We start from the raw sequence: 22,047 nt of genomic DNA, 5'->3' as shown, positions 1-22,047 counted from the left end.
GGAAGGTACTCTTTAGGGGAGCGTGGCTGCCTGGGTACTGTCCAGATTCTGATGGGGCATGCTGAAGCATAGTGTGGACTGACAACTTGGCAGAACTGCCAGAGAGACAGCCCTCTGGGTATGCCTGCTGAGGGTTCCCCCAGATTAAGTTAACTGAGGCAGGAAGACTCCCTGTGCTATGGGCAGCAGCAGTCCATACGCAGGGTCCCTGCCTCTGTTAGAAGAGAAGAAGCAGGGCACCAGCATTCCTGGTCCTCCACTTCCTGACTGAGGATGCAGTGTGACCTGTCGCCCTCTGCTCTGCCACCGCCCTGCTCCACCACACTGGACCATATCCACTTGACCCACGAGTGAAACAACCCTGTCCCTAAGTCACTTTTGCCGGGTGTTTTGCCACAGCAGTGAGAAAACTAACCAATACAAAGAAGAGAGAGGTGACATTGCCACCTTACCTCCAGGCTGAAAGTGGCACTTGGAGCAGATCTGCTGGTCACCCATCAGGAGCTGAGCCTAGCTCCGGAAAGTGACAGGAGACTTAACTCTGGGTATGAAGCTTGACTCAGCGGGTACAGGCCCTGACCCTAGACCCCTCAGCCCTCCATGCCTCAGTGTCCACCGCCCCTGGAGTGTGGGGGTCGGAAAGAGCACCTTGGTCCTAGAGTTCCACAGACAGCGAGATTACTCTTCAGCTCTCTGTCTAGTCAAAACCTCATCCGGAGTGGCGCCAGGAGCATTTGGCGAAAGTTACCGAGGGTCTGGCCCTGATGGGATGTCGGTGTCACTAGACGAGAATGACAGTTAAGCCACCCAGGCTTAAAGGCACACAAAACCTAAAGATGGCCGTGGCAGGCAGCCTCCAAAGGGGTCCTTAGTGTCTCTGTCTCTGGGGAAGCTGCCTCCAACAGTGAGTGAGGGTGTACTTGAACACAGCCAAGTGTGTTTCTGGGGTCGGTCACAAGTTTGAGTGCCCCGAGCTTCCTTCGGGTACCTCCAAAGGTTCTGTGGGAACCAGCTAGCAGGCCCAGGGCTTGTTCTGTGGGGAGTCAAGTATTATGCCATGGTGCTCCCCCAGGCTCGTGCCGAGACCACGCTGAGAAAAGCCCTGTGTCAAATGTCAACACTGTTTTTCAGCTATGTAGGCAGTCTCCTGAGAAATGGAGCTGCGGCCTCAGTCGTTCCCAGATACAGAAAACAGGAGGCCCAAGGCAGGGTGATGAGACAACATTGTCAGGGAAGTATTTGCTGAACTAGTGTAAGGATCTGAGTTCAATCCCAGGCACCCATACAAAAACCCTGGGTCGGTGGCAAGCACGTGTAATCCCGGTGTTGGGGAGGGGCAAACTGGAGGATCCCTGGGTCCCACTAGCCAATCAGGCTAACCTAATTTCTAGAACCTAGTCAGGGAGTCTGTCTTAAAGAAACAATGTGAACCTCCCTAGAACCAAAGCATGGAAGACAACATCCCAGAGCCCATGGACCAAGAGCAAACTTCCTATGAACTAGGAAGAAGTCTGTGCGTATTTAACCAGTGGAATCTCAGTGCTTATACCACAGTGTGGTGTAGTAATGTGACCAGTCAGCCTGTACCGAGCGCTGGTCACCACAGTATAGAGTAACGTGACCAGTTAGCCTGTGCCCAGTGCTGGTCACCACAGTATAGAGTAACGTGACCAGTTACCTGTGCCCAGTCAGACTATGCCCAGCGCTGGTCACCACAGTATAGAGTAACCTGACCAGTTAGCCTGTACCCAGTGTTTGTCACCACAGTGTGGTGTAGAGTAACCTGACCAGTTAGCCTGTGCTCCAAACAACACAACTCCAACTGAGATGGCGTTACTCAGCCTAGGCAGGAGCGCAACAGAGCAAAGAACAAGCTACCATCATGTCATCACTGAGACTTTCTGTGTTGTGCTTAGTAACAAACCGTGGGCCCCAGCTTGTGACCAAGGCTCCTGTTAGGAGGAGCAGACCATGGAAAGGCAGCGACAGACACTGTGCTGCTGGGGAGGATTTTTGCACAACTGACAGCAAATCAAACTGGTGCTGACGACACCAGGAGGTCGTTCACTGTCTCTGAGACAAGCACAGCCAGGCAAAGCAAACACTAGGTCATCTACCTGAGGATGCCCAGACTCCCCTCTTTGCTCCATGGCTCCTCAGCACATTCTCATAGTCAAAGGTGACTGCGTGGCTTCTGTCATTTCATTTTTCCTATACTCACCTTTTAAGCAGAAAATAAACCAAGAATTTTTGAAAGAGAGGGTGTCTCTCTCAGTGCCTCTGTCCATTAGAAAGAATATCTTTCTTAGGAGTTTCAGAAAGCCTCTTTTTTTATGGTCAGTAAGGCCTGACTCATAAGGTTTCACGAAAAGAATAGAGCATGCGTTATTCCTAAGCCTGTTTCCATGTGAGAAAAACCTAGGTTCATTTAGCAGAAAAGGGAAGTGAAAGCCATCGAGAAAGTTGTCAATAGCTTCTGCCTTGTATGCAAATAAATGGCATTCTCTAATAACAAGGCATTAAATGCAAGAGTGGGGGAAGTTGGGGAGATCCCTCAGTCAGTAAGGTGCCTGCCTTGCAAGCATGAAGACCTGAGTTTGAACCCCAGCACCCCCATAAAAGCAGGCATGGGGGCATGCACTTCTAACACACTGTCTGGGATGCAGGCTCAGCTGGAGTCCTGGGCTCCTGCCTAGCCTACTTGGTGAGCTCAAGGCCAGGAAGAGATATTCTCTCTCTCTCTCTCTCTCTCTCTCTCTCTCTCTCTCTCTCTCTCTCTCTTGCACACACACACACACACACACACACACACACACATACACACACACACGATAGCTTTCCAAATCCTTATGCCTGCTTTTCTTCAAGTCCCTTCCTTCCAGACACCAAGGATCCATCCAAGGACAGATAATGTAATCTCCTAATTCCTGAACCAAGTTTGAGTTCATGTCAGTCACTGTTTTTTGCTGTAGGTTCCCGGGAGCAATACTCACCAGACTCTTCACAAACCTGTGTCTGCAATTCCTCAGTCTCCCTGCCTGCTGAAGAGCTGGGAAGCCCTGCAGCCGAGGTCTCATCTGATTACAGTTAACTCAGTGGCCCCCAAATGTAGCAAAGCACGGAATTGTCATCTAGTGGAAAGAGTCCCACTGTAGGCCTAGTGTTCTGGAAAACACCCTTTGGGAATCCTGCCCCAAAGCAGCGCAGTCTCTTACCACCCCACCCACCACAGTCACGGCGCTGAGCATAGCCATCTGCAGAAGCAGTAATTACCCGTAAGCCGTGGGCCAATGCACGTTCTGCTCAGGTGGTGGCTTCTTCTTCTTTTTTTTAATTCTCTAGTTAATGAAGAAGTTTATTTTTGAATGCTCATTTAGGAATTGTAATCACTTTCGAGAAAGATCTAGCATGTGTCGTTAGAATGAACCTGGAGTTGGGGGTATTGCAGGAACCTCACAGGCTTCTTCGGGCTCATAGAGAGCTGGTGATATCATCAGAACGCCTCTCCCTGCACACCAGGCACAGGACACATGACCCACCTGCTTCTAAGAGGAGCTGGGCCTCGGCTGCCTCCTGTTCATGGTCAGGGTACCGTTGAGGACTCTACTAACCCTTGGCGTTTGTGCCACCTTCTCCTCCAGCTCCCGTCGTTTATAGGGAAGGGTGGTGAAGGATGTGGAGCTGTGGGCTGTTACAAAGGCCCCAGATCAGGTTGCAGGTCCTGGGTTCTAGGTTAGCTTACCTCCACAGGCAGAGGAGGGGCAGGCAGAGAGAGGAACCACCTCCACACCCGTGATTCCAGAGTCCTCCGAGAAGTTTTGTCTAATGTAGCAATTTTAAGGGTATATTGATTTTATGTGTGTGATTGTTTCCCTATAATCATGTATGTGCCCTACGTGTATGCACAGAGTCAGAGGTGTTAGAGACCCGAGAACGAGAGTTACAAGATGGTTTGTTAGCTACCATGTGGGTTCTGGGAATCTAACCAAAATCCTCTGCAAGAGCAAGTACTCTTAATCACGGGACAATCTCTTCATTTCCCCAGTCCCTGGCTGTTATCTTTTCATCCAGTGTTGAGAATGGAGCCTTGCATGTTTCAGTCACGTGATCTACCAAGGAGCTCCCTCTCAGTGCACCCATTCAAATGTCTGGTTCTTTGTGGAAATAGCCACAGGGAACTGTCAAGATGGTTCAGTAGAGAAGAGCCCCTGCCTCCAACCTGGCCAGCTGGGTTTGATACTCCGGCCCCATACAGCAGAAGAGAACCAACTGCATCGGGTTGTGTTCTGACCTCCACATACGAGCCACAGCACAAACATGCAAACAAGCAATAAAGAAATGTTATTTAAGAATAATCACGCAAAGGCATGGACATCTCAATGAACTCTCTGAAACTGAACAGACCAGAGTAAACCATACTTCGTGAAGATACATACATGCCTCGCCACACCACAGGAAGCCCAGTACTGCCTTCTGGCTTTCACCACCAGAGCAACCATCCACCTGTCTTCTAGTACCACAGACAAGTTGTCTGTGACTGCTCTAAATGGAACCGAGTGGTGTGAACATGTCCTCCCACCCGCCTGAGTCAGCTCATGAGATCCTCCCAAGATGTCGAGTGTGCTCACCGGCCACCACTCCTCACTGCTATGCTGTAGTCTGTGTATGAACACACCAGCTTTGGTTTGCCCATCCTAGCCCAGAAAGATAAATTTCCAATTTGGAGCTATTAAAAATTAGTCATTTGGAGTCCGAAGGATGGCTCTGTGAGTGAAGCCCGGACCTGATTTTCATCCCTAGGACCCATATGGTAGAAGGAGAGAGGACTCTTACAGATTGTTCCTTGAACTCCTACACATGTGTGTGCGCACATGCACACACACACACACACACACACACACACACACACACACGCTAAATCGCTGGGTATAGTATTTTAAAATAGCCCTTCTTAGAACTTTCTAGTCTATATTTTTTTTCAGAAGAGCAGATGGACACCTTTATGTGTGTCAGGTGCAGATGGAAGTCCTGAACCACAAGGCCCACCCTTCTAAATATTCCCATGCCATTATCCACAAAAGTACACATGGGATAGGTGTGTGAGTTAAGGTGGCTTCCTTCTGCTAGGCAGCTAGTGTGGTTCACCTCAGTCCTCATGGTCGTGGACATTCTGGCCTGGTGACAGCAATGTGGCTGTAATGTATTCTCCTGCAGACTAGCTATGTCTCTCTTTTCCTGTGTATTGGTCACTGGGCTTTTGTGGTGGTTGATATTCCTTGATGTAGTGTCACCTGGGAGACACACCTCTGGGTGTGTCTGTGAGGGTGCTTCCCGAGAGGTTTAACTGAGAGAGGAAGACAGTAGGTGGCAACTTCACCTGGTAACCAGGATAGATAGAGATCTAAGGAAGAAGCTGGGTCTTCTGCCTGCCTCTGCTCCCTAAGTGAGTTCTTTGAATTTGTCAGTCTCCCAAAGTGATAGATACCAGCAGCTTTTAGCTGTGTTACAGGCATCCAGGGATGGACAGGGGCCACTAGAGACACCCAGTTTTGTGAGCTCTCATCCTCTCCAGTATGCAGTCAGCATACTCCCTGGCCCATATTTCATAAGCTAGTCTAGTAAGTCTGTGGATGCACTCTATCGGTTATGATCCTTTAGGCTGATACAACCATGCCCATTCCAAGCAGTGTGCACAGCTCTTTTCTGCGCGTACTTTGGTTTTCCTGTTTCTAACTCACATGTTGTGATACAAGCATAAGGGCCTGCTCTATTTGTCTCGCTGGCACACTCCCCTCTGGCCGGAAAACTAGTTCTGTGCAGGAGGAAAAGCCTTCTGAAAGTGGGATGCTCCCAGCTAGGGCAAGTTCACATCACAACTCCCACAGCAAAATGGGAAGAGATGCCACGCATGTACAGAAAGCAGCTTTCAGGGCCACACTGTGCCCAACGCACCACTGTGAGCGTGCAGTGGGTGGGTGGGGTTGTTTTGTCCTTTCAGCTGGAAAAGCACATTTCTCCTGCAGACGAAAACCTCTCTGCCAAGGACAGAGGCTGGGGATTCGTAAGAGAAATACCAAAAATTCTAAGAAATTCCAAAAAATCACAGCCTGGTGAAATGGTGTATTTCCTGAGAATCCTGGATAGTCCCTGAGGATGGTTAATGGTGAAACCAGGAAGAGTGACCTTTAACAAGTGGGTGCAGTGAGTGATTTGCTTTAGAATGTGGTATGAAGCTACCCTCTTGATCTCCCGTGTTCCCTGCAGACTCTGATGCTCACACGGGTCTGCAGACATGTGGGACTGAGTTACAGGACAAACAAGATTCTGATGCTCATACTCCTCTGCAGACGTGTGGGACTGAGTTACAGGGCAAACAAGATTCCACTGCTCACACAGCATCCTGTCGCAGGAAATGCAGACAGGATCTCCAATGCGCGACACACTAGGAGACAAGGGAGAACACGTGATGTTGAAAACAGGAAAGGAAAGGTAAAAAAAGAAAAGGAACACTGAAGGCTGGCAAGGTGACTCAGCAGATAAAGATCCTTGCCACCAAGCCCAATGCCCTGAGTTCAATCACCAGGACTACACAGTGCGGGAGAGAACCAGTGCCCACCGACCTTCTACACCAGTGCTGTGACAGGTGCGCACCTACACAGAACCTTCGCACATTCACTCACAAACCAACTCAAAAAACAAAACAAAACACTGTAATTATGCCTCAGACTCAGATCCAAGTTAGAGACCTGGCTGTTTTTATGTCAACTTGACACAAGCTAGAGTCGTTTGGAAGAGGGAACCTCAATGGTGAAAATGCCTGGTTGGCCGGTGGCCAAGCCTGTGGTGCATTCTCTTGATGGATGATGAATGTGGGTGGGCCCAGCCCACCTTGGGCGGTGCCACCTCTGCACAGGGCTCCTGGGTGCTATAAGAAGCAGGCTGAGCAGTCTTGAGGATCCAGCAGGGAAGCAGCGTTCCTTCATATCTTCACTTGTCATTGCCAGGCTCTTGGTTTGAGTTCATGCCCTGACTTCCTTTGATGGCGGACAGTCATGTAGGAGCAGAAGCTGAATAAACCCTTTCCTCCCCCACGTTGCCTTGGTCATGGTGTTTTATCACAGCATTAGAAATCCAAACTAACGAGGTTGGAGAATGGCTCAGTGGTTAAGAGCATTGCCTGCTCTCCCAAGGGTCCTGAGTTCAGTTCCCGGCAACCACATGGTGGCTCACAACCATCTGTAATGAGGTCTGGTGCCCTTTTCTGGCCTGCAGACATACACACAGACAGAATGTTGTATACATAATAAATAAATAAATAAATATTTTTTAAAAAAGAAATCCAAACTAAAATAAAACAAGAACCCATCCTACTACAGACCTGCAGTAGCAGGCTGGCATAGACGGGAGAGTGGACACCCTGGGTGGCCCCAAAACCTCCTTTCCCTGACTGGGCTACGAAAACAGGACAGAAGAGTTGGGCCTCCTGATGAGCTTCTCCCCTTCAGTCTCCGTGTTCCGTACCTTTCTTCTGCAATCTGGGGTATATTTGAGGGGGTAACATCAAGGAGCAATTGTGTGTCAATCCCACAGCAAGGAGATGCTCCCTTTCGATCCAACAAGGGGTGCTCCTTAGAGCCTTGCCCTTGGACCTGGAGTTGTGTCCCTGCCTCCTCCTCCTCCTTCTGCTGTGTCCCTCTCCCCTTCTTCTGGGCACCCACCCTGAAAGTACAGACTGGGCCTGAAGCAGATAAGCTCCCCTGTGGTTCCCAGCGCTGTGCTGCATGCTGTGGCTAGGGACAGTAAGTAAGAGAACGCCAGGCCACATCTGTCCTGGAGGTTGTCCTCAAAGCACCCTCTCCTAATGCTGCTCCCTCCATTCCGTCCTCAAGCCACACGCTTGCCACCTCCAATGGATGGCATTTACTGAACCCTGGCTATCAAACTGAGCTCCCAGCTGCATGCCACAGAAACCAAGTCTGGCTGCATCACAGAGGAAAGACCATCTGCAGACTTGCTCTAACGAGCCTAAAATGCACACGTGGGGCCACTCACAGGAAGGGCATGCAGAGTAAGGCTGCCTACGAGGTCCAAACCTCAGCTTCCAGGCTGGCCCTGGGCTGTCGCCGTAATGCCATCTGGACACTGGCCACCAGCAGAACAGCACAGCCAGCGCTGAACTCTTCAAACGGCGGCAGTCACACAGAGACAGTCTTGCAAAGTCCACATCTGCCACAGGAACACCCAGCTGGCAGAACCCTGTCTATAGCAGAAGGAGGATGCGACCAGACCTCATCATGAGGGAAGATCTCCAGACCATGGAGAGATTGACAACATGCTGGCCACAAAGAAAGACACACGTCTACTGCACATGCAGGGCATTAGGTTCCTCCTTTAAATCTTTTGCAAGTGCAGGGACATGGATGTCACCCCATTATCAGTTCAGCTATGCGGGACTCAGGAATACAGAGATGGTCATCAGCATGAGAGCCTACAGCAAGGGCATGGGGGTAGCTGGTCGCAGAGAGCCCTCCTCCGTGCAGTAACCACCAAGCCTCCTGTCTCCTCAGAGAACTGTGCACGGTTGTATGTGCCTGTAAAAGTTACTGCATGAGAATATATTTGATGTCTGTCTATGCGCTTGTGTCCAAGTGTGTGTTTGTATATGCGTATGAGCATTGTATGTGTTTGTTGTATGAATGTATGTGGGGTAATTTGAGTGTAATTGGCCCCCATAACTCACAGGGAGTGGCACTCTTAGGGGATGTGGGCTTGTTGGAGGAAGTGTGTTATTATCAGGGCAGACTTGAAGGTCTCTCATGCTCAGGCTGTGCTCACTGTAGACTCTTTCTGCTCTGTTGCCTGCAGATCAAGATGTGGAACTCTCAGCTTCTTCTCCAGAACTACGTCTGCCTGCACACTGCCATGTCCCACCATGATGACAATGAACTGAACCTCTGAAACTGTAAGCCACACCAATAAAATGTTTTCTAAGAGTTGCCATGGTCATGGTGTCTTTTCACAGCAATAGAAATTCTAACTGAGACAGTGTGTATCATTGTTTTGTATACATAAATTGTGTGTGAATGTTTGTGAGATTGTATATGTGGAAATGTGTGTGTGTGTGTGTGTGTGTGTGTGTGTGAGAGAGAGAGAGAGAGAGAGAGAGAGAGAGAGAGAGAGAGAGAAAATGAATGAGAGATTGCATATGTATACCTTGAACATGCTGGATTAATGCTGTCTCCCTGTCTGCCCACTGAGGACACTAAAGCCATGTTCCTATAGGCTGATGTCTCTGCCCCGCCAGCCCACATACATTCATTCTAGGCATGGGTGTGCCACCATACCAACCAGACTCTCTGGAGGTGACCGAAAGGGTCTGTGAGGAGGACAGCAGGCAGCCTTGACAGCCTGGCCCCTGACACCCAAGCTGCTCCCTGCACATCCTTGTCCACTGGGCCTCACCTGCTATGCTCACAATTCTTTTCTTAGCAGCAGCTCTGGGAGCAGGCACTCTGGGCTGGCTGAAGAAGTCACATGGGCTTAGAAGGGAGGGTGTCTTCCAAAACCAGTCCCTCTGGACCCCAAGTCTCCTGTCTCTTCCTAGGCACCCACCCCCGCAGGGTGCCACTGTCTACAGAAGTTGTCCTTATTTGTTGGATAACTAAGTGGCCAGGCGAGTGCATGAGTAAGGTTTCTCACTGGCAAAGTAAAGAGCCCTGAGCCAGGTAGATGGGGCAGTGGTCTTCATGCATTTCTGGTCTGATGGGCCTCTTGGGTCCCACTTGTTGTCCTCTGAGACTGGCTACAGCATCTGTGTTGGTATTTTGCTTCTTCTGTCCATGTCTCCTTAGCCTGGTCTTCTTCTAGTTACTGACTGAGCTGCTCTTTCAGACTTCTTCCCCCACTTATCTGCCCAGGAAACTGATTTCTTTAGCATTTGCTGGAGAGGCCAGGCCGCACAAGGCAGAGTTGCTGCGTGCCCAGGAAGAAAGGCTGGGTGTGAAGGCTAGGGGACAGGGAAGGGGTAGAAAGAGGCTGCTCTGCTTTGCAATAGGGCCTCATCCACATTAAGGACTGAGGGGAATTTGAAGCTCGTGACACCACCCTCCTGGGCGGTACACTGAGATTCAGTTTTCCTGGTTGTCAGTACGCCACAGAGCAGACAAGAATCCCCAAAGACCATGTGGAAATGGCCAGCTGCTACATTCCCAGGGGCAAACAGCCTTTGCTTTGTCACCCAGGTGCCTCAGCCCCATTGCACATGTGGGAAGGAGAGGAGCAGGAAGAGACTGTGAACCCGGAACCTGACTGCATGCACCCTGTGCTCGTAGAAGCCGCTTACAGGGGATAGCCTCCCATGTGCCCTGTCTCCTCCCTGCTAGCCCCAGGCCTTCTCTAGACTCACAGGGAGGTGGAGCCATTGTGTGTATCTGTGTGTATGCACGTAGAAGCCAGAGGTCAACTTTGGAGGCCCATTTCTCGGGTATGTATCTTCGGATTGTTTGTTTGTTTGAAGACAGGGCTTCGTTGACCTGGTTCTCACCAAGTGGGCTAGGCCAGCTGGTCTTGAGCACCAAGGACCCATCCGTCTTCACTTCCCTAGGGCTGGGACTATGAGCATGTGCCCCCCTCCCCCGGTTTTATGTGGGCTCTGAGGATCAAACTAAGGTCCTTTGGTTTGAAAGGCAAGTGCTTTACCAGTTGAGCGGTCTCCCCAGTCCTGGAACAGCACCTTTAAACACTGGCCTGGGGGGTGTCCTAAGACCCCAGCCTTGGTCTCCCCATCATGTCCCTCCCTGTGGGACCGGCTTCTTGGGCCTTGAATGTCCTGAAGACTCCAAGCCATGTGACGGCTCTGAACCAAGAGCTTAAGCAGACACACAAAGGGACCTGAGCTTGGCCAAGACAGGAAAATGACGCAGGGAGAGCGGAGGTGTCAAGAGAGATGAAAGTGTTTCGCATCTCCTTCTGACGGGCTTGAAGGCTGCAGTAGGAGAGAGATGGCTCTTTATGGCAGAGGGTATAATTAATTAAGGGCAGGTGCGGCCAGGGCAGACGGCTGGGGGAAGTGATAAAGTGGCATCATGCAGCGAGTCCCCAGTGCTGACAGAGATAAGGGATGGCAGCCACAGACACTAAGCTTGCTGGATGCTGTACCAGGAAGTGGGCTAGGAGCCTTTGGAAACAAAGCCCTGGGGCTGGGCAGAACATGTCTGTGGGCGAAGCCCCGTCTTCTTTGGATCTCTGATTTTGAAGTTTACACCCTGGTGGGAAAGTCAAAAATACCTATTTTAGGGCTGCTTACTTCTTGAAGACAGAAATGGAGAAAATAAGGTGTGTTCGGGGGGGGGGGGGTGAGATCAGGAGGAATGTTAAAGAAAAGTAAAAAATAAAACTGAAAGCATGAAAAGCCTATAGACTGTTGCAAAAAAGAAATAAAATCCTTACTGAAAGCCAGCAAAAAAAAAAAAATGTGTGCTAGGGATCAAAAAGATGGGTTCAGGGAAAGGAAGAAAAAAATCTCTGCAAGACTGAAATGCAGAAAGAAAGAAGTCTTGTAAAGAGAAAGGCGTTGCCTAAATGTATATAATTTATGTCATATATTTACATTTTAGTATTCATTATTTATTAAAGAAGAAAAGGTACCATCTACTTGAAGTCATCCATCCAGAGAAAAGCAGCTGAGAAGCCCCTTGGGAACAGCCCCAAAGCCAGGAATCAGAGGACTTTAACTTTACAGTGGGGGGAAAAAGGTGAAAAGGGGGCCAGAGCCCTCAGTGCCCTTGGGAAAGGCCTGTGCAGGACTTAAAAGGGGCCCCCAAAAGTCCATGCCAGGGATGACACCCAGACATCTCCCTCCCAAAATTGCCTTTTGATGGCAAGAGTTCAATGGACAAGAGCAAATATTAAGGATAATGGAACCCGACACATCCACACAGCCACTGTGGTCTGCCTTTTCTCTCTCTCATTTGATGTCAACATCACCCGCCCTGAGGGTGGGAACAAAGGAAATCTCAACAGTCCCTTTTCACAGAGCAGGATTAGCTCGATGGAAAGGCCATTCACATGTCCCTTGGGAGGCAAGCTCAGGGCTCCAGATTCTGAGACCCAAAGTCCTTGCAGTGCCTTGCTGTCTACCCGGGTTCAGCAGAAGCAGGCCCTGCAGCAGGCATACAGACCCAAGCAGTTCCCTTGGGAGACACTGGATACACGAATAGGGGCCTGGAACAGGGACCAGGGGAGAAGACAAACTGCTCAAGGGAATGACCAGGATGGTAAATGTGTAGAACCTCAAGTCAGTCCTAAAGCAGAGCGGCACAAAACTTCAGAGCTGTCTCCTGGACAGGGCCCCATTCTGCACTTCATTCAGAATGTGACATAGGTGGGCATGGTGGACCTCTGGCGTTCACTCAACCCTCCTGGGTAAATTCAGAAGTGAATCCAGGTCCCAGACAGGTACTCATTCCAAACATCACTGTGAACTTGTTCCCAAGGAGTAGAGCCCTGCGGAGTAACGAGTAAGTTATATATTTCTAAGCCCACATTTCGCAGATGGAGAAAATGAGCTTCCAAGAGATTAAATAATTTGCCTAAAGCCACGAACTATTACATATGGGAAGCTGTATTAGATATCTGAACTTCTAGCTCTCAGTTCTATGCTAGTATATTAAAGAGAATTCCCAAGAGAGCCTGAACTGGGAGAAAGATGTAGAGATGGTATAGATATAGGTATAAATTATGTAGATGACATTGGAGATATAAATGGTATGACTATAGATACAGATGATGTAGGTGACATGTATTTGATGATCTCTCTCCCTCTCCTCTCCCCCTACCCTTCCCCTCCCCCTCCTCACACTCTTCTTTCATATTAAAGCAAAGGTCTAGCATTGGAAAACAGTAATTAGGGATCTTTTGTTCCACACAGTCCCTTCTGCCAGCCTCCTGGGGCTGTCGGATTCCTTTATACAGTTAGGCACATGGGTTTGGCCTTTTTCATTTATTTATTTGCACATTTCCCATCAGCAGGGAGAGGTAGAGGGTAAAGACCAGGCAGAGAGAGGAGGGGGACAGGCTGACAGAGGGTAAGAGAGACAGACAACCAAAGGAGTCACTGATCAGAGTCCTTGGGTAGAAGGAGGCAGGCTCCTTGTCTCCAAGAGGAGAGACAGGCAGCCTAAAAACATCACAATAAAGGCCTAAGAGGCAGCTGCAGCTGGGAGGGGCAGCCAGGAGACACTGAGCCTGAGATCCTAAAGGATAGAGAGGAGATAACAAGGAAAAGAGCAGACAGATGCAGAAAGGCAGGCTGGGAGAAAGAATGGAAGGGGCAGGCCAGGGGATCTCCAGCTCCCAGAGTCCTAAGTACCTACCAGCCTAGAATATTAATTAAGGGCTGTTTTTAACAATCCCTGAAAGCTCAGTGCTGGGGTCCCCAAAAAGGGAAGCAAAGCAAGCCAGCAGGAGGCACTTAGCGGCTGCCTAGCCTTGGGGAGGGAGCAGCAAAAGGTTCCATTGTGATCACAGGGAGAGCCAGACAGGTGGGGGAGGTGAGACTGGGGGGGGGTTGGAGTACAGCTAGGACCTAGTGAATCACAGGAGAGCTGGCCAGCTGGGCTGGAAAGAAGTAAGCAGGCCTGGGAAAGGAAGGGCTCTGGGAGGATAAGGCTTAGAGCCTGGAAAAGCTTCCAGACCCTGGACACTTGTAGGCCTCACCCACTCTAGCTCGGGGGATATTATGTTCTATTTTTATTATCTTATTTTGAAACAAGGTCTTGCTTTGTCACTCAGGCAGATATCAAACTTGCAATCCTCCTGCCTCTTCTTCTCTAAGGCTGGCCTTACAGGTATATGCTAACACGTCTGATTCTCACAGCAGGCAGGAGGTACCCCTCACAGGGTCACATGTGGAGGTCAGAGGTTAATGCTGTGGAGTTTGCTCACTCCTTCCTTATATAGATGAGTTCTACATATTCTCCAGGCTTGCTGGGCGAGCACCGTCACTCACTGACCCATTTAACCATTCTCTCTGTAGCTTCCTTTCTGGATTCTGCACACACACACACACACACACACACACACACACACACACACACACTGTTCTATGCAATATATTCTTATCGGTTCAGCAGCCTGTGGTCTCAGCTCTGCTCCCAAACCCTCCTCAGCAGGGCTTTCCTAGCCAATATCTGTTTTCCAAGAGCCTTGTGGAATGAGAATGCAGGTTCCTCGGGGACTGAGACCTGCCCTGATGTTTAAGATCCCCTCCATCCTGCGCTCTGCATCCTCAGGTCTTCCAGCCAAAATAGATCTCCAGATGCAACCTGCAAATCAACTGGGTACAACTAAATTTTGCCAATATTTGTTTCTCTATTCCTTAAGAGAGCTAATGAGGAAAAAGTCATTTCCTTTACCTCTCCCCCCGTTCAGAGTACCAGAGGCACCCCACACCCATGTCTTCTCCTCCTGCCCAGCATGCCCAAGGCACCCCACCCCACATCATGCCTTCTTCCTCTCCCCTGACCAGCCAGTTAGATTGGCAGCTGCTGCTCTGATAAATGATCATAGGAGCGGTGGAGGGGCCGGGTGACTCTGAAGTAAGATGTTGAGCACAGATTAAGGACAAAGAGAAGCATGGTGTCTTGATGCTTCCAGAGACACTGATAAGGTGAGATCCTGGTAGACTCAAGATTTTTCTGACTCCATCCCTAAGGTCAAGCCTCCATTGTAAAAAAAAAAAAAAAAAAAAAAAAAAATGCCTCCCTTGACTGACTATCTTGACTATCTAAACATCACTGCTGCCCATCCGAGGCCTGCATCTCTGAGGATGCTCATCCCAGCCCTGCATCTCTAAGGATGCTGACATCCATGCACTCCACCTAGGATCGCTCAGCAGAATGCGCACCTGTGGGCATACAGATGTAGGTCAAACATACAGCACGTGTGTGTGTGTGTATGTGTGTACATGCTGGAGACGGACTTGCCTGACAGGGAACACACATGCACACAGGACCCAGTATAAGCACACAACCTTGCACATTCCACGTGCAAACATCATTAGGCATGCGCAAACATTCCATGGAAGCCTTTCCCAGGCAGCTCTGCCCCAGGCGAGGGAGCTAGTGATGAGCAGACTGCACAGGCATTTTGGATTTGACAAATAAATTACATTTCTTTTCATTAAAGAGAAGGCTTTGAAGATTCAAAGCCTCAGGCCAGGAGGCAGTGGCCACCCTCAGAGATGGGGCAGAGGGGTCACTGTCCACTGTCTGTTCCTGTTACTTTGAAGCTGTTGTTTTCGTGATCACCTTGAAGGACATTGAAAGTCATGGCTATGTGAAGCTGGGAAGTCAATGGGTTCTGTAAGCCACCGTGTGGTCAGGCCACAGACAGCTGGCCCAGAAGTCCCATGGCAGCTCTGAGCTTTCTTCAGACTCGATGACTCTGAGACCAGTCCTGTCTCCTTCGAGGCCATGTCTGTGTTCTTTCTTTTAGGGTGTTCCCCCAAGAGCATGTTTCCCATTGTTTGTCCATCAGTGGACTGATCCTATCTTGCTGAGCTTGCCTGGAAACAGAGAAAGGATGCATTTGTGGGACAGGAAGATGCAGGCAGCATCCCTGAGCTCCTCCAGCAAGTTCAGCAGACCTCTGTCCGGCAGCTGCTGTGGCTCTGACAAGACAGCCTACCTGTTGTTCTCCAAGGTTCTCCTCAGCCGTTCCTCCGCTCCAGGTAGCCGCTGGTCCCTGTTTAAAAGCCACCCACATCAGCTTTAAATGCACTTAAATCTTCGGAAATGGACAATTTTCTCCAAAGGTCACAGTGATGCATGGAGTGGTCCATGCTCCCCAGTGAGTCTCAGACAGCACTGGTGAGTTCCTGGGGGAGAGAGGAGGGAGGGAGGATGGGAGAGCCTTCTAGACAGCAGAGTCAGCTCTCTCCAGACTCCCTGCAATAAACCCACAAGCAAGCCTCCTCTTTCCTTCATGAACACAACACCATGGATTGTCAGTCTGGAGGACAGCTCCATGATTATTCAAGCTGCCATTTCCCAGATGAGAAAGTGAAAGCCCAGAGAAGGGAAGTAATTTGTCTAAAGACGTCCAACTGGTCAAGGAAACTCCCTGCCCCTAGCCTTCTTCAAAGGTTAACCTTCATGCAGGGGTGGGTTTGGTTTTGTTTTTAATTTTCAGCCCACATGTCCAGGCTGTTTTTTCTGCTTACCTTACCCTCTCCTCCATATCTTCCCCAACATTTCTCTCTGGCAAACTTCTATTAGTCCAAAGCCCACTTGCAATGTTACCAACTTGGTGACACTTTCCCAGCTTATTATACAGTGAACTGCTCTCTTCCTAGGTCTCAAATGCTCTTCCCAGCATCCATCTGGGCACTTGGCACTGTCGCGTCTGCTTCGTTTCCTGACCATGGTCACCATCAGAGAGGAGGATCCCAGACAAGCCACCCTTTCACCACATCTCTCCAGGCCGACAACTGCACAAGAGACGGAGTACAATTCCCTAGTCAGCGGGCACATGGAGGAGAGGACGGTCTAAAAACTTCCACAGAATTTGAAGTCAACTTTCTGGAAGTCTGTCTCAATCAAGAGATTGTGATCCCAGGGAGACAGCTTTCTCCCCAGAAGTGTTTCTACCTCTAAGGACCCCAAGTGTCACTCTACCAAGACGAGACACATCTAGATAAGGAGGCTCTCCAGGGCAATATGAGGTGACCGAATAGGGCTTCTGTGCCATCTTTTCCTTTGGGTCCACAGTTTAATAATGATCCCTCAAAAAAACAAAAACAAAACAAAATAAAAACAAACAAGTAAACAATAAACAATCCCAAAGCCTGAGCCTCTAGTTCAGGACTGTCCCAACCTGCATTCCTCCCAGGGGATTAGAAACAATATACACCCCAATAGACAGCCCTGCCACTTCCAGAAGCTTGAGAGCCCAGACAGAAATTATTGGGCTCCAGGGAGATGACTCGGTCAGCACAGCACATACTGCACAGACTTGAAGACCTGAGTTCAGATCTTCAGCACCCAAACAAACCCCTGCCCACAGCCATGTGTGCCTGTGACTTTAAAACTGGAGAGACAGAAGTTCCCAGGGGCCTCCTGGCCAGTCCCAATCTAGACAGATCAGCTAACTTCAAGTTTTGTGAAGAAGCTGTCTCAGAAACAACGCAGAGAGTGACTGAGGGAGACACAAGAGCTTGACCTTGGCCTCCGTATGAACACATATGCATGAATGCATACGCATACACACACATGCATGCACACATACACACACACACATATGCATGCACCCATGTATGCACACACGCGCACATGCACGCACACACAGTCTGGGGGGGGGGGGGCTGGGATTTGAGAGGTTTGTAAGGTTTGATAGACCAGTTATTCTTCATTCTCAAGTGTGGTCACCACCATTTGCAGGGAGTCCTCACCTGGATGGAAAAGCTGTCCCCCAAGAAGTTCCAATGTGCATGGCTAGGAGACAGGGAATTTAAGTGAGGACAGACTAAGAACTGCTGAGGCACAGGATGGAGGTCTGTCTGAAGTGCAGTGGGAGGAAGGCAATCAGAGAAGATGGGGAGGCAGAAGGCGGTACCCCTGGCTACCTGTTCAAGTTGGTGCCTGCCCCTCATGTGACTTCTCTCTCTGGATGCTTCCTGGCAGCCTCAGCCATGGCTCTGTATGTTTCTGTTTGGCAGGAGGAGAAAGGAGGCGGAATGAAAATGGGACAGGACATTCGGAGATGAGCGACTAATTCTCTGTTAATGGCTGGTTGCTTGGTAACCCAGTTTCTCTCTCTCTCTCTCTCTCTCTCTCTCTCTCTCTCTCTCTCTCTGTATCTCTCTTCCTCTCTGCCTGTTGCCCTCCAAATTGGACCATGGAATTTTCAGTGTTAAAACACCTCCCACGCAAGCTCAATTCTGTGACAGCTGGACCTGTCACCACCCTGCCCTGCCCTGTCATTGTTCTCCTCTGTCCTGTGGAAGAATAGAAGAGAGCACTGGGCATGGAGGCTGAGAGGACCAGAAGCACACAAAGCCTACCAGATTCTCTTCCTCCTTACCTGCCATCTAGCTATAAGCAAACCCACATACGCATACACACACATGTTCATAGTGCACATGTGCACAAATGCTTACTCCTATAGAACAATAATAAACTCAATCTGTTAGCCCAAGCATGCCAAGCATTTTACTATGCATTTTATATTAATGTCCTCCATTCCTCTTCCCTGTGGCTTTATGCAACACATTAGCATCCTCATTACATAAACAGAAGCCGGGAAAACATGCCAAGCAACCAGAGCGCCCATGTACAGATGTCATGGAGATCTCATGGGGGAAACTGCCTTAAAAATGACCCCACCTTGGTCCACATCCTTCATTCCTGGTACCCACTCCCAGAGCAATGCCAACCGGAAGCTAGATGCCTGTGAACAGGGGTCTGTTTCGTTCATGCAGTCATCTCCAGGGCTTCAAGGAGTGCTCTACTCTCTGTCATCTTCTCCAAGAGCCAGTGGGCCTGGGACAGATGGAAGTGGTCTGTGTCTTTGTGATAGAGAGTTAGCACCACATATCCAGTGTCCCATCCATCAGAGCCATTTTTTTTTACTTAGAGGCAAATCTGCCACCTCCACAGACACAAATGAATACTTTGCAACCTCCCTTGTAGGGGGCAGGGGGTGCTGAAAGATTACAAGAGAGAGTCACTGGGTGACCCTTATGAAGAAATTTTAAAGGAGGTCTCTCAAACAACTGGTGCCCCTTTACTTTTTCCCAGTTATTTCTACTCTGTCTGGATTGTCAGGCTAGGAAGCAGGAAGAGATAGTAGTCATCCCAGGTCATACGGTAACCTTGAGGGACAGAAAAATGAACAGAGACTTGGACATGGGGGAGGATGTATGGACTTGGGGAGGACTTATGGATGTGGGAGAAGGTCTGTAGACATAGGGAGGACCTAGGGAGCCTCTTGAAAAGATTGTCAGCTTTTTCATGTGAGAGAAAATCAAGCACTAATCTAAATAGGCCACTAGCCTGCTCCATAGTTGGGGTTTCTATTATACAAAGAAACTGGTACAAACAGGTACAATTGGTCTCTAAATTCAAAAGGTGCTGAGACCACTGAGAGAAGGGAGAGGTGAGGTAATCCATGCCCTTTTCACACCTGGGACCCTCCATCAGCAGGTGGCACCTCCCCAGCACGTCTTTTAGCAAAACTGGCTGAGCTGCTCTGCTGTACTCAGACTTGCCTTCCCTGTCCCTCTCCACTGGGACATGCCAGCAACTCCTCTAGCTCCCTCTGCATGAGACTGGAGGCCTCCCTCCTCAGTGTGCGGGTCAGACTGATGAGCCTGACTCTTCTGTCCTCAGTCCCGGGCTGCTGACTTCTAAAGCTTGAGGTGAGGAGAAGGGGGTGAGAAACCAACAGGAGGATGAATCGAACTGAGCACTGAGCCAGTGTGATAGAGGACTCGGGATAGGTAATGAGCGGCGTGGGAGGGCCAGAGTGCAGGCTTGCAATGAGATATTTAAGCTAAAATAGCCTGCCTCTCACCCTGAAAATGAGAGGGTTTCACTGGGCTGTCTCTGTGACCATTGACTTGAGTTGTGGCTTGACAGAATCTAGAGTCATGGAAAAGATGAGCCCCTGGGCACATGGAACTCTAGACTGGGTTAATTGAAGTGGAAACACATAACACTAAATGTGGCTGGCACCATCTCTCCGACTGGGGTCCTGGACTAAATAAAAAAAAAAAAGTGAGCTGAACTGGGTTCATTTTTCTGTTTCCTGACCAGCCAGTCACCTCCTGTTCCTGCCACTATGACTTCCCATTATGATGGATTGTGTCCCCTAAACCAGGCAGCTTAAAGGTATTCTTATCACAACAATAGGAAAAGTAACGAAGACATAGGTGAGGCCCCTTCCATCTGTACATTCTGGTTCTGTGGTCCTGGTTTGGGGATGTGTTATTGAGTCCCGATGAGTCCTTGTCCCTTATCTTTCTGCACACAGGTCTGCTTGGTATCCTGGATGTCCCAGCCCATTCCTGGGTCCTCAGCTTAGTAGGACCAGACACCCCACCCCTCCTAGATCACCACTCTTCCAGATATCTATGAACCTTGACCTTCATCCCCTCATTTCTCTCAGGTATTCACTTCAGTGTGTCCCCTCAGAAAGGCTTTCCTGGTCACCGTACTGTAGTGTGCACCCTAACAATCTCTGTCTCACCTCTCTCTTCTCCATGGGGTCTCAGCTCCTTCTTCATTTAGAGACCATTTGTACCTGTTTGTGCTCCCCTGCCTCAGCTCCTCTTCTGATGAGTGTGTGCTTGCTGGTTTGCTCTTTCTCTCTCCTGAATGCATGGCACATCCTCATGCTATTAAACTTGGGGTCACAACCTGTGCCCCATGTTAGGTATGGTCACCCATACTCAATAAGTCAATTAAAAGGGCCAAATTAAAATGGAAAGCAGAAAACTATTTTTTTCAATGTGGCCACATTGGGAAGGGGAACAAATATCTAATTAACCCCTCAAGTCTGTCTTTGGGGTCCTAAAGAGAGATCAAAGTTTAAATAAGGAGCAAGGATTTAAGCAGTCCTGGTCAAAGTGTGCTCCTGGCCACCACCGATCCAGCGTCCTCTGGGCTTTAGTCTCACCCTGTGAGGTGCTCTGATACTTTATTAGAGCTGTGTGGTGTCTTCTTCAGAGAGACAAGCTCACCCTCTCCGAGTGAGATTCCTGGGGAAATCTCATTTCTTTAGAGTCCATTGTCTCGACAATCTGGACGTACCATTGAGAGACACAGTGTTGCTTTAGCATGGCTTCATTTTGCCCACACTTAGGCTCACACCTAACACAGCAGACATCGTAATCAATGACAGCTAAGTCACTGATAAACTGAATTATGGCTTGCACATCTCCATTCAAATGCACACACACTAGACACAACACACACGGCATGACAGCGCATGCCGTGCCAAGAGACAGACAAGAATAGCTTTCCGTGTGTTGTTCTAGAAGTTCTTAGAATCATACACAAATGGGGAAGGCCAGAGCCTCACCCTCAGAAGACAACAGTCTGTGTAACAATGCATGCAGGTCAAGGCCATGAAGCTTAATGTTCAGATCACACGATAAAATATTTCTATTTATGCCTTTTATACTCCCTTTCTAATAAAAGTAACCGTATTTTCATGTCTGCCTCTTATTCGGTCTTTTACACAAGGCTCCATTAACAATGTCTCCGGGCACAGAGAGAGATGAAGGAGGAAGGAAGAGCTCACTGTTATTTACTCTTTCTTATTTATTTCTATTTAGTTATTTTATTGTGATGGGGGATGGGCACACATGGAAGTCAGAGGAAAACTTTTGAGAGTTGGTTCTCACCTCCCACTTTACTGAGGCAGGGTCTCTCCTGTGTCTGCTCTGCTGTCTACTACAGGCTAGCCAGTAAGGATTTGCCTTTGACCTTCTGCTCCTGTTTCATTCTGTTGAGGTGACAAAACATTCTGACCAAGGGAAGCTTAGGGAAGAAGAGCTTTTGTTTCAGCTTACAGTGTTTCTGCCTACAGTGTTTCCCTACAGTGTTTCCGCTTACAGTGTTTTCCTTACAGTGTTTTTCCTTACGATGTTTTCCTTATAGTGTTTCAGCTTACAATGTTTCCACTTATGGTGTTTCAGCTTACAGTGTTTAGACTTACAGTGTTTTCGCTTACAGTGTTTCTGCTTACAGTGTTTCCTTTACAGTGTTTCCCTTACAGTGTTTCAGCTTACAATGTTTCCCTTACAGTGTTTCCCTTACAGTGTTTCAGCTTACAATGTTTCCCTTACAGTGTTTCCCTTACAGTGTTTCAGCTTACAATGTTTCCCTTACAGTGTTTCCCTTACAGTGTTTCAGCTGGCAGCTTCCACCGTGGAGGGAAGGAAGGTCAGAATTCAAGCAGAAGCTTGAAGCAGAATCCACAGAGCAGCACGGCTCTCGGGATGACTCAGACTCAGACACATCTAGCTCCCTTATAAAATTCCCA

The sequence above is a fragment of the Microtus oregoni genome, unplaced genomic scaffold (genome assembly GCF_018167655.1).
Source record: "Microtus oregoni isolate MIOR12 unplaced genomic scaffold, Mior012 000007F_ref0000211, whole genome shotgun sequence".
Classification (NCBI taxonomy): Eukaryota; Metazoa; Chordata; class Mammalia; order Rodentia; family Cricetidae; genus Microtus; species Microtus oregoni.
This window is presented reverse-complemented; position numbering follows the sequence as displayed.